Raw genomic sequence first — 13,507 nt, 5'->3', positions numbered from 1 at the left:
GGGTTTTGTGACTGCACTGAGCCCTTCACACAGTTTCCTAGGAGACTGGAAACGGGCTGAGCCATGCTGGAGGCAGGATTGGAGCTGCCTCCTACCCTGCACCATCTCTCCCTGCATCCTGACCCCCTGCAAACCACCAAGGCCACACTGCAGAGCTGTGGGACAGCCCTGGACTGCAGGCAGCAGCCAAGCTGCACAGGGAAATACCAAAGTAAATAATAATAATAATTTATAGGAATTGTTTAATAAAAATCAAAACTAAGAGCCAGCATGAGGCCAGGCCTCGTGGGCCAGCCTCCTGACAGTGCAGGAAGGGAGCCAGCTTCAGGTCTGTGGAGATCCTCTGTGGCAATCACAGCCTGACTCATGGAAGGGACTGAGGATGTGGTTCACTAGGATGGAAAATCATGGAATGGGTTGGATTGGAAGGGAACTCAAAGCTCATCCAGTTCCAAGCCCCTGCCATGGGCAGGGACACCTCCCACCAGCACAGGCTGCTCCAGGCCTCATCCAGCCTGGCCTTGAACACCTCCAGGCAGGAGGCAGCCACAGCCTCCCTGGGCAGCCTGTGGCAGTGTCTCCCCAGCCTCACTCTCAAGAATCTCTTCCTCATCTCCAGTCTCAGCCTCCCTTCTCCCAGCTCAAAGCTATTGTTCCTCATCCTGGCACTCCCAGCCCTTGTCACAAATCCCTCCCCAGCTCTCCTGGTACTGTAAGGATGCTCTGAAGTCTCCCTAGAGCCTTCTCTTCTAAAGGCTGAACTCAATGCTCTCAGCCTGTCCCCACAGGAGAGATTCTCCAGCCCCTTGAGCATCTCTGTGGCCTCCTCTGGACCTGTTCCAAGAGTCATTCTTGTTCCATGCCCATGCTCATCCTGGAGCCGAGCTTTGCAGAGCAGCAAGCATCCATCCTTCCTCTGGGCTCATCCCTGCCTCCCAGCAACCACCAGTGTGCCAAATTGGGACATTGGGTGGTGGATTTTCAGGGGCAGGGCTTGGGGAAGTGACATTCAGCAAGGCTGGGAGCCCCAGCCCCAGCGCCGTGCCCCAGCCTGGCTGATGGAGGCTTCCTTCCTCTTTCGCTTTCGTGAGTGCTGTACAGAAACACCTCCACAAGCCCTCTGCTCTGGGGCAGAGAAGCCCACAAGGAAGGGAAAAAACCATAATGCAGCAGTACTGGGTGTGAATTGGGAACATCACTGCCCAGGGAGGCTGTGGCTGCCTCCTGCCTGGAGGTGTTCAAGGCCAGGCTGGATGAGGCCTTGAGCAGCCTGGGCTGGGGAGGTGTCCCTGCCCATGGCAGGGGGTTGGGACTGGATGAGTTTCATGGTCCCTTCCAACCCAACCCATTCTGTGATGCTATGGATTCTGTGGGGTGAAAGGGACTGGTTTGACTGAGCAGTCAAGCTTAGAGGAAGAGGGAAAACTAACAAGCAGCTTTGTTTGTCTGTTGGTTGAAGTCAGTCAGGTCTTGTTCCAACATTTCCTTAACAAACAAACAAAGAAGCATTTTTTCCCCTTTAAGTTGACACATTCACTTCTGCTTAAGAACAAGAGGAATCCAAAGAGATCCAAGTGGCAGGTTTGATTTGTTGCAGCTCCCTTTCCCCAAAAGGTTAATTTATTCCATCTAAACATGAGGAGAAACTTCTGTGCTGGAGCCCAGAGAGGCTGTGGAGCCTCCTTGTGTGGAGAGCTTCCAAAGCCACCTGGACACTGATCCTGGGCAAGCTGCTGTGGGGGCCTTGCTTTAGCAGGGAGTTGGACTGGGTGATCTCCAGAGGTCCCTTCCAGCCCCTAGCTGTCTCGGGCTTCTTTGTCCTGAAAGGCAAAATCCAGCCCTGCAATGTGATGCTCACAACACCAAAAATTCCCAGACACCTGAGTGACCCAGGGACACCTACAGCTCCAGAACTCCTCATTCTTCTGAGTGCAACCATACCATGAAAAGACACATCCCAGCTGATGGGGTGGGACAGACAGATGCAGAATCCCACTGTCTTTCCCTTGAAAACAGCAAAAAACATAGAATCATAAAGGTTGAGAAAGCCTCTCAAAACCATCCAGGCCAACAGTTAACCCTGAACTGCCAAGAAGGGTCCAGGTGCTTTGCAGTGGTGCCCAGGGACACGACCAGGGGCAGTGGGCACAGACTGGAACCCAGGAAGCTCCACGTGAACAGAAGGAGAAACTTCTTTGGCATGAGGGTGCTGGAGGCCTGGAGCAGGCTGCCCAGAGAGGTTGTGGAATCATCTTCTGTGGAGGCTTTCAAGATCCACCTGGACCTGCTCTGGGTGACCCTGCTCTGGCAGGGGGGACGGTTGGACCCCAAAGATCCTTTCCAACCTCTACCCTTCTATGGTTCTGTGGTTCTAAGAAGTCTCTGACACCTTCCTGGCTCCAGCCTCCTCTCAGGGAGCTGCAGAGAGCAAGGAGGTCTCCCTCAGCCTCCTCTCCTCCAGGCTGAACACCCCCAGCTCCCTCAGCTGCTCCTCCCCAGCCCTGCTCTCCAGACCCTTCCCCAGCTCTGTTGCCCTTCTCTGGACACTCAGTACAAAGTGTTTTGATGCAAAATGTTTTGCAATACCGAGCTTTGGCGAGCTGCGTGCCAGCTGCTGGTTCAGTGCCTGTCTTTACAGCTGGGGACAGTGTCTGTGTTGTGGAGGTATCTGCAAGGAAGGGGACCCACAATGAGGGGGAGCTGGGAGTGTGTTCCGCTATATTTAGCTCACACATCTATCAGCGCTGCCTACGCGCCGCAGGAAGGGAACTGTTTGCCAAACACTTAACTGGCTGCTGTCAGCTTCTCTGGTGCTCATCCCTCAAAAAAATCCTATCTTAATCAGAGAGCAATTGGATGCTGAGTGCAGAAGCCCACGCTGAAGGTGTTGGCTTTCAGGTAAAACCTTTTTTCCACCATTTTTTGCTTGGTTCTTTTTTTCCCCAACATAAGGTACTGTGGATGGTTTCCAGGTTCAGACATCACAGCTTAGTACTGGGTGTTGGTCTCTTCTCTGAAAGAACAAGTGACTGGACAAGGGGAAATAGCCTGGGGAGGTCTAGGATGGATGTGAGGAAAACACTCTCCTCTGCAGCAGTGGTCAGGGATTGGCTGTGGCAATGCCAGTGTGAGCAATTTGGCAGTGCAAGCCTAGAGCCTGACATGGTGGTAGGCCATGCTCAGCACAAGTGCAGAGCCAGCTAGCAGTGTACCAAACAGTGCTGTGCCTGCAGCATGTAAGTAAAACAAGGCACTGGTAGCTCTAAACACAGCAAGTTATCTTGGGACAACAGGACATGCACCTGCATCAACAAACCTCGTGTGTCATCAGTAGTGGGGCCAATAATCTATAACAGTGTGATGTGTGGTCACTCATAGGGAACCAATGAGTCCATGCCAGCAAGGCACTCCGAGTTTATATCAGTTGTAGAAGTTCCCTTGCTAGGCACTTCTGCCTGTCCTGTCCCTTCTCTTTCTATGCTTTACTTTACTGTGCTATACTCTCACCTTGGGCCTGCGCCATAGGCCTGCAATACTGGAACAATAAAGGATCAATACCCGATCATATTGGTCAGCCGTATTGATTCCAATAACCTCCATCATCCGAAAATTGGCTGCCAGGGAGGTGGTGGAGTCGCCATCCCCGGAGGTGTTCAAGAAACCTGTGGCCATGGCACCTGGGGACATGATGGCCATGGTGGCGGTGGGTTGAGGACTGGATTGGATGGCTGTAGAGGGCTTTTCCAACCTTAACGACTCCATGATCCCTCTAAACCAAGTGCCTTTCGGACCTTCTTGCTGGACTTGGACCAAGCAAGTTCAGGCCATGCCCATGCCCAGAAACCAGAGCCTAAGGAGACAGAACTAGAGCAAATGACCAAAAGCCCCTTAGCTCTTTGAAACTCTTCTATGTGCACAGCTGCAGGCCACTTCTGCTGCTTTGATTCACAGAGTCATTTTGGTTGGAAAAGCCCTCTGAGATCATTGAACCCAGCCATTCTTTAACTCTGCCGAGGCTGGAGCTGAACCATAGCCCTCAGCACTACACCTCTGCCTCTTGGAAACTCCAGGGATGGGCATTCAACCACCTCCCTGGGCATCCTGGGCCAGTGTTTGAGAAGCCTCTCAGTGCCATGTTCTCCAGACCTTTCACCAGCCCTTCTCTGCACCTGCTCCAGCACCTCAAGTACATTGGTTTAATGCATGGCTTGCTTTGCTCTCCTCCTCTTGATTGCCTGAGTGCAGGGGCCCATGTGGCTGCACCATCCAGCAAGCTCCCTCCATTTCAGGATCTTCCTAAGAGCTAAGTTATTTGCACACAATTCCCTACCTTGGTAGGTGGCTCCTGAAGATCTCTGTGGGGCTGCAGCTGCTGTGGCCATGCAGGGATGACAGCAGAACACCAGAGGCCTGGCAGAAAATTCATCCACCTTCCCCTGGACAATCAGAGGGTTCCAAAGCAAGCTGAAATGTCCTCTCAACTCGTTGGTCAAGGGTGAGGAGGAGCTCTGGGACAGTGGTGGGATGGAGCCAGGCTTCGCTCACCGGCACCAGCATGGCATCGCTGCAGTCAGGACCTCAGAACCACCTTGCCACAAAAGTTGAAGCTGGGAGTCTGAAAATAAAAATACCAGAGATGATTTCAGGCTTGAAGAAATCATGATGGACACACACTCTCTTTCCTCCTGACCCTGGTGACTCAGCCCTGGCACAGCCACAGCGGCTTCTCCTGGCTCCTGCCCTCACCATGTGTCCCCTTGGAAACACGGGCGGTGTGGTAAGCCCAGCACTCATGGGGCCACCCAGCAACTGCCAGCTAAAACAGAGCTGGTGGCATGGTCCCACGCTTGGCCCAGGTGGACAAAGCACCCAGTGGTGGGAAAACCTTCTGCATTGGCCTGGTGAACTTCAAACCACCAGGGCTGAGAGGGCTGAGGATATGGAGTGGCTGGGCATGGGGATCTGGGCTGCCTGAAGGACATGGTGGAGTGAGAAAGCTGAAACTAATGATGATTAAATTGCCACCAGGTCAAAGTGCTGCTGCCATAGAATCATATAATGGCAGGGATTGGAAGGGAGCTCTGCAGATTGAGTCCAACCCCCTGCCAAAGCAGGATCACCTAGGGCAGGTCTCACAGAAATGCACACAGATGGGGCTTGAAAGTCTCCAGACAAGGAGACTCCACAACCCCTCTGGGCAGCCAGCTCCAGGCCTCCAGCACCCTCACACCAAAAAAGTTCCTCCTCCTGTTCAGGTGGAACCTCCTGGGTCATGGCTCCTTGACCTGTCCCTGGGCAACACTGAGCAGAGTCTGGCCCCAGCCTCTTGCCCCGGCCCCCCTCCCCTGTTCCTTTAGCTCTTGCTGAGCATTGCTCAGCTGCCCTCTGGGGCTGCTCTTCTGCAGGCTCTCAGCCCCAGGGCTCCCAGCCTTTGATCATCAGGCAGATGTCCCTTCATCGTCCTTGTAGCCCCATGGAATGGCCTCAGCTTCCAGTGATGGCCATGGGAAACATTCCCCATCAGCACAGCTCTGTGCTGGACTCAGTGTTCAGCAGGACCAGGCGTGTGGAGGAAAGTAAAGCCCAAAGCTGAGCTGATAACTCATCTCCCACAGGCACTTCCTTTAGCTGTGTGCAGAGCTGCAAAGAGACAAAGCAAGGCAGCACCACGGGAAGCATCAGCTCTGCAGTGAGGAAGTAGAAGAGAGACAACCAAAGAGTTGAGGACAGACTCCTGAGCATGGCCTGTGGTGACAGGACAAGGGGTGATGGTTTATAAATCACAAGAGGGAGATTCAATCTATGTAGGAGATTACTTTTTTTCCAGTGCAGGTGGTGAGAGCCTGACCCAGGTTGCCCAGGGAGGTGGAAGATGCCCATCCCTGGAACCTCTGCAGGTCAGGTTGTTTGTGGATCTGAGCAACCTGCTCTGGTTGCAGATGTCCCTGCTGACTTTTAAGGGCTGTTAAGGGTCCCTTCCAACCCAAATCATTCTGATTGTGATGAGCATAGCTCCAGCCTCACCCCTCCACTGCTCCATCTCCACCTCCCAGCTGTGCTTTTGCTGGGCTCTTTCTGCCCCCCTGCTCCTCCTGGGGCATCCCTGTGCCCACAGATGCATTTCCTCACTTCTCCCACTCTGTGCCTGTCCCCCAGCACTCTGGTGTGGGATCCTCATCATCATGCTGCAACCTTGACAGCATTTGGGGTTTCACGTGGGTCAGTGTCCTGCAGGCCTGCCTGCTGCTCCTCCTGGAACCAGCTCTCACCAGTCTTGGCTTGGACATGAGTGTGGTGCTCCAAGCTCCTGGTTGCAGACACACAGCAAGTGCTCTCCAAATGTGGAACTCAGAATTCATGCATTCAGAATCCAGGATTTATTTTAAACCCCTTCACATTCATTGCTCTAAGGCCCAAACTCACAGCTCTGGAGGGAGTACCACACAAGACATCTCCTGTTGCCAGTGGGATGTGGCTGTGGCCTTGAGCCTCCCTGAGCAGCAGTGCCTGGCTGGAGCTCAGCCCTGCTGGGGATTCCCTGTGTCTGAGGGATCACAGGAACCTGACCTTGACTTCTCCCAGCTTTACACAGTGCCAGCACAAAACCAAGCTGGGAGAGGCCCAGGTCCTGTGGGCATGGCAGAAGGTTTTCCACCATGGGTGGATTTTCCCTGTGGAGGTTCAGCACAGCAAGGAGGCCAGAAGCTGCCTCCCCACAGACAACATGAGGACAAGCTGGTGAGTCCTCCAGTGCACTTTCAGTAGAATACAAAGGACATAACTGACTTTTCAAACAGCTCACCCACTTTGGTTACACCCCACCTGGAATACCATGTCCAGCTCTGGAGCTCCCCAACACAAGAAGGAGCCATTGGTGCAGGTCCAGGGGTGGCCACAAAAGTGATCAGGAGGCTGGAGCACCTCTCCTAGAAAGGCAGGCTGAGGGAGTCAGGGCTGTTCAGCCTGGAGAAGAAAAGGCTCCAGGCAGACCTAGTATCAGCTTTCCAGTACTTATAAAGAACCTAGAGGAAAGATGGGGAGGGACAGGTCAAGCAGTAATGGCTTCAAACTGTAAGAGGATGGATTTAGATTAGATATGAAATGGAAATTCTTCCCCTTGAGGGTGGTGAGGCATTGGAACAGGTTGCCCAGAGAAGCTGTGGAGACTCCACTCCTCCAAGTGTTCAAAACCAGGTTGGATGAGGCCTTGAGCAACCTGGGCAAGTAGTAGGTGTCCTTGCCCATGGCAAGGGAGCTGGAACTGGATGATCTTTAAGGTCCCTTCCAGCTCAAACCATTCTGTGATAAGCATCCGGAGGCACACAAAATCTCAGAGGGTTTGCAAGCCACCCAGCCTGCCTCTCTCTGAAGATGCAATGGAGCTGAGTCCTCATCTCCCACTTCAGTAGCAGCCTGTGACAAAAAGAGTACAAAGAAATAGATCACAAGAACATTTGCTGCTGGAAGCTGCTCCTGGGAGCTGCTCGTGGTGTCTATGGGAGCCTGTGCACACAGCCTGCATGGCACCAGGGGACGAGAGAGGACATCACCTCCACAGCCGCGCTCTGAGAAGACACAGAGAGCATCCCCCTGGTTTGGGGCCACCCCAGGCTCCCAGTGGGGCACCCAGAGCCCACCACCAGCAGCCAGAGAAGCACAACCCAAAGAGCTGAGCACATGGAATGTGAGGCTGGTGAGGAGGCGTCGCTCCGCAGATGGCAGCAGAGCCAGCCCCGCTGCCAGCCCCGCGTGTGTCATCCGCTCTGCTCAGCCTCCAGTGTGCAGATATAGCAAACACTCTCATTGTTGCTAGGGGTTTGGGGCTCTGGCTGCTGACCAGGCTGGGAGTGCCTGGTGGTGCTGGAGAAGGGTGGCCATGAGGAGCAGTGGTGTTTTAGATGAGTGACTTCTGCAAAGGCTCAGTCCTCTCAATGCACTTTGAAGCAGCTCAGCCCTCAGTTATCAGCAGCACTTTTGGCTCCTGTGGGCCTCAAGGCCATCGAAGGATGTGTCTGCTGGGAGTGTTGGGATGGTGGCAAGAATCACCTCAAATGACCTAATGCACAGGGCTTGCTTAACCCCAGTGCTGAACTCCAGACTCGTGGGGATATCGCAGCATGCAAAAAGAGCAGGAACTGCTGTCTCTACACCACCAGTCATTCCCATTCACCCCTGGAAGTCTCCCCCAGCCCCAGCCAGATCACAGTGGCAGGGCAGCAACAAGGGGTGGAGCCCCACTGATATCCCCACACATGGCACAAGACCTCATGTTCTCCTTGCTGTCCCACAGCAGCTACCAGCGGGCAGAGCCTTCCCTGTCCAGGGGCTGCAGTGATACAACAGGCAGCCTCCAACCAGCCATCAACATTCCCCCAGCCCTGCAAAGCTGTGCCAGTGAGGCCAGTACACAGCCCTGGGTTCCAGGCACACCAAGAACCAGAGTTTCAGGGCTATTGAGACATCTGCTCATGGTGCCCCATCCTGAAGTGCTGCCAGCCCAGCCCCAGCCTGTCCTGGGCTGAGCCCCAGCAGTGTGGGCAGCAGGGGCAGGGAGGGGATCCTGCCCCTCTGCTGTGCTCTGCTGAGACCTCTCTGCAGTGCTGGGGAAGCTCTGGAGCCCTCAGCACAGACAGGGACCTGGGGGAGCAGGGCCAGAGGAGGCCACAGCAGTGCTGGCAGGGCTGGAAGCCCTCTGCTGTGAGGCCAGGCTGAGAGAGTTGGCCTTGGGCAGCCTGGAGAGGAGAAGGCTCCAGGGAGAGCTTCTGGTGGCCTTGCAGTGCCTCAAGGGGAGATCAGAAAGCTGGGGACAGAGTTTTTCTCAGGGCCTGTGGTGCCAGGCCAGGGGGGGATGGTTTGAACTGAGAGAGGGAGATTGAGAGTGGAGAGAAGGAGAAATGGTTGACCCTGAGGCTGGGGAGAGCCTGGCCCAGGCTGCCCAGAGAGCTGCCCCATGGCTGTCAGCAGTGCAGCTCAGGTTGTTTGGGGCTGTGAGCAACCTGCTGTGGTTGGGGATGTCCCTGCTGGCTGCAGGGGGTTGGGCTGGATGAGCTTGGCAGGTCCCTTCCCACCCAAACCATTCCATGATCCACAGGAGGTTTGGGACTTTTTGGAGCCTGAAGCAGACTTGTTCCTGGCCCCATTCTGCATGGGGAGCTGTGGGCAGCATCATAACTGCACTCAGAAATGAGATTGCTCTTTTAGAAGCTCTGTGCCCAACAATTACTGCTCAGGGTGGGGGCACACATCTCCTGGGGCTGATGCACTCTGTTCACACACCACACACTGCCAGGAGATGCAAGGAAGATTCATTCCCATCTAATCACCCACTGACCCCCAGCATGGGCTGGCAATAGGGTCAGAGGCTACTTTGGCTGGGAACTGACAACCACTTAGGTCTGTCCACCAGCAGTGGGACACAAGAGATTCCTAGTGTGGGGAAAGGCAAGGGCAAGGTGAGTGGCAGGAAGGGGAAAGGGAAAAGGGGAAAGGGGAGAGGGGAGAGGGGAGAGGGGAGAGGGGAAAGGGGAAAGGGGAAAGGGGAAAGGGGAAAGGGGAAAGGGGAAAGGGGAAAGGGGAAAGGGGAAAGGGGAAAGGGGAAAGGGGAAAGGGGAAAGGGGAAAGGGGAAAGGGGAAAGGGGAAAGGGGAAAGGCTGCCCAGAGAGGCTGTAAAGTCTCCTTCCCTGAGGAGATTCCAGCCCCACCTGTCGATTGTGCTCCTGGGCAAGCTGCTGTGGGTGCCCTGCTTTAGGAGGGAAGTTGGACTGGATGATCTCCAGAGGTCCCTTCCAACCTCACCATGCTGGAATTCTGGGATCTAAAAGTGAATCCTACCTCTGAGATGGCATCAAGGAACCATCTTGTTGCGGCGAGGGTGCTGTGGTGCCTGCGGAAGCAGCCGGTGCCTGGGACACGATGTGCTGGCCAAGTGCTGCCAGCAGCAGCTTGCTGGGAGCTGGAGCAATTATCTCCAGCAAGGAGGGCAGAGGCTGTTCTGCAGAGACTGCAGGGATTTTTCCTGCAGACTTGGCCTGGGAAGAGAACTTTGGGCTGGTTTGCTTGTATGGAGCCAGATTAGGATTTCTCTTGTGCATTGAATGCTGCTGGCAAAGTAGAGCCCACCCCAGACTCAGGAGCAGCTGTGCTGGGCATGGGCAGCTCCAAAGCTGGCTGAAAGAGAGGGTGCAGCACCAGAGACAGCTGGGGCAGAGAGGTCTTCTGCAGCCCAGCAACAGCCAGGTGTTAGGGAATCCCAGACCCCCAGCACAGTGGGGCTGGAGGGGACCTCTGGAGATCACCCAGTCCCACCGCCTGCTCCAGCAGGGCACCCACAGCAGCTTGCCCAGGAGCACAATGCCCAGGGAGCACTGGAAGCTCTCCAGAGGACACTCCACAACCTCTCTCTCTGCTTCAGGCCTCCAGCACCCTCACAACAAACAACTTTCTCCTCCTCTTCACATCCAACCTCCTGGCTTCCACTCTGTGCCCCTTGCTGCCCCTTGGCCTGACCCTGGGCACCACTGAGCAGAGTCTGGCCCCAGCCTCTTGCCCCCCACAGCTCCTTTAGCTCTTGCTGAGCATTGCTCAGCTCCCCCCTGGGACTGCTCTTCTGCAGGCTCTCAGCCCCAGGGCTCTCAGCCTTTGCTGCTCCCAGAGCTGCTCCAGGCCCCTCAGCAGCTCTGCAGCCTGCCCTGGACTCTCTCCAGCAGCTCTCTGTCCCTCTTGAACTGGGGAGCCCAGACCTGGACCCAGCACTCTAGCTGTAGCCTGCCTAGGGCAGAGCAGAGAGGGAGGAGAATCTCTCTTGTCTTGCTGGCCACACTCTTCTCTATGCACCCCAGGAGACCGTTGGCCTTCCTGGCCCCAAGGGCACATTGCTGCCCCATGGGGAACTCGATGTCTGCTCAAGTCCTATGCAAAGAGTGCAAACTCCGTTCTGCCTTTCCCCAGGCAGATGGCTGCCAGCAGTCCTGCCGTGGGTGCTGCACACAAAGATGTCCTTTTCCCCTGCCCATCAGGGGGGACCTATCTCTCTGGGGTGCTGCAGGAGAACAGCACAGACCATGGGGGGCTTGTGGAATCACAGAATTGTTAGGGTTGGAAGAGACCTTTAAGATCATCAGGTCACCATTGAAGCACATCCCACAGCACGACACCAACCCCTCTGGAGAAGAAATTGTTCCTCATGTCCAACCTAAACCTCCCTTTGGAGGCCATTTCCTCTTGTCCTAACACCATGATGCTCAGGTTTCACCCACAGGGTCACAGCTGGGATTGGTACACGGCCATGGGGTGGTGTTGGCAGATACTCCTGCACAGGATGCCGCCCTGCCTTCTCCTGCTGCCTACTCCAGACCCACCACATCCATGCCAGGGCCATCCCCAGGAGAGGATCTCGCAGGAAAGCATGAGACAAACACCGTGGCCATCCCGATCAGCACCATCTCCCAGGTGGGCAGCTCCTGTGCTCGCATCCCCAGCCCCCTCCAAGCTGAGGAGCCTTTGGCTCGCTGTAGCCCAGCACAGCCTGAGCAGTTTCCTGCTCCACTGCTTATCTCAATGGCCAGACGGCCTCGAGGAAGCCCAACACCCTCCTGCTGCTGCTCGGTGGCTGCTGGCCAAGGGTGCACTCGTGTTGGACACAAACACAGCAGGGCTGGTCGCTGTGGGCGATGCTGGTGGCACCCCAGGGTGGCAGCATGTCCTCCACCAGCAGCACAGACCAAGGATTTTTGACCTGATTTCACTCCTGCATCCTGAAAACCTCCATGGACACCAGCCCAGCTCCTGGGTGAAAAGCCCTTCGGGAGATGTGCTTTGGGGCAGTGTGCTTCAACACAGGCAGGTTCACAGCCTCACAGCTGTCATTTCCCTGGGCCCAGTCCCACCATGGTGACCTCCTCATGAGTGCTCCAGAGAATGCCAGCTACAGCCTGGAGCACAGACTGAGCACAAACTGCCACCACTCTGTCCCAGGGGCAGTGGAGTCCCTAGAGATACCCTCACCCAGGGCACATGGAACCCCCAAATGCTCCCCCTCCCTGAGAATTACATCCCTGGCTGATGCACCCAGCACAGCACCCACTGCACGTGGCTTTGCTGCATGAGAACTTTCAAGGGGGAGAAGACAACCCAGCCCATGCTGGGGTCCCACTAATAAGCTCCACAACCCACTCACAAAGGTCCAGCAGCACAACCCAAAGCTGGCCAGCTCATGGGGCATACCCACGCTGCAGGGCACAGATGGGTTCTGCAGTGACCATGTACCAAGTGCCTGCCCCTGAGGCTTGCTCTGCTGGCACAGGAGCCACCTCCCTGCTGTCAGTGTCTAGCCTGGGCCCCAGAACCTTCCTGAGAGGACAGAGCACACAGCAGTGCTGGGCTGGGATATCAAATCCACCCCGAGAGAAAGAAGGACCAGGATGTGCCTCCTGCAGCTGGGGTAGATCCACTACTAAACCCTCAGCACCACATCTCCATGGCTCTCACATACCTCCAGAAGTTGTTCTGCATGTCCAACCTAAACCTGCCCTGATACCACCTGAAGGCCAAATTCCTCTCATCTTACTGCTTGTTCCTTGGGGGGAAAAGACCAACAGCCCCTTCCTACAGCCTCCCTTCAGGTGGTTGTAGAGGGTGATAAGGTTTAAATACTGCCAGCTCCCTCAGCTACTCCTTCCCAGCCCTGTTCTCCAGACCCTTCTCCAGCTTTATTGTCCTCCTCTGGACCCTCTCCAGCAGCCATTCCTCACACTAACCAGCTGGTTGTGACAGGCTAAGCAGAGACCACATCCTTCCAGGCCTGACCTTACTGCTGGCAAAGACTGGGGCTGTGGGGGATAAACCTGTCAGCAGAGCATCCCTTCCCTGTCTTGTGGCTTCAGAAGATCCTGCCTCACACCCACTGCCAGGCATCAATCATTCCATCACCTTGTGCACATATTTTTGCAGACACAGAGTCACAGAATGGTTTGGGTTGAAAGTGACCTCAAAGCTCATCCAGTTCCAGCCCCCCACCATGGGCAGGGACACCTCCCACCAGCCCAGGTTGCTCAAGGCCTCATCCAGCCTAGCCTGGAACACCTTGCGGGCTGGAGCCTCCACAACTTCTCCAGGCAACCTGTTCCAACCTGGCCTTGAACACCTCCAGGGAGGGGGATCCACAACCTCCACATGCTAAGAGGCAGGGTGAGGGTGTCGAGGAGACGTGCTGAAGGCAAACTCTGTGGTCTGCAGGTGAGATCAGACACTTGATGTCCTCAGGGCACCTGGGTGATACAGGGATGTGTGCTGAGCACAGCTGCTGAGCCTTCAGCAACTAAAGATAAGGTGCAAATGAGCATCAGCCCCTCAGCAAACCTGGGCTGACAGCTCATAAACACAGAATGGTTTTGGCTGGAAGAGACCTTGAAGATCATTGCTTTCAACCCTTACCCCAGCACTGCCAGGTCACCACCAAACCATAATCCCCAGCACCACATCTCCTTTCAGGGATGGGGATTCCACCGCC

This window comes from Dryobates pubescens, chromosome 13 (genome assembly GCF_014839835.1).
Source record: "Dryobates pubescens isolate bDryPub1 chromosome 13, bDryPub1.pri, whole genome shotgun sequence".
Classification (NCBI taxonomy): Eukaryota; Metazoa; Chordata; class Aves; order Piciformes; family Picidae; genus Dryobates; species Dryobates pubescens.
This window is presented reverse-complemented; position numbering follows the sequence as displayed.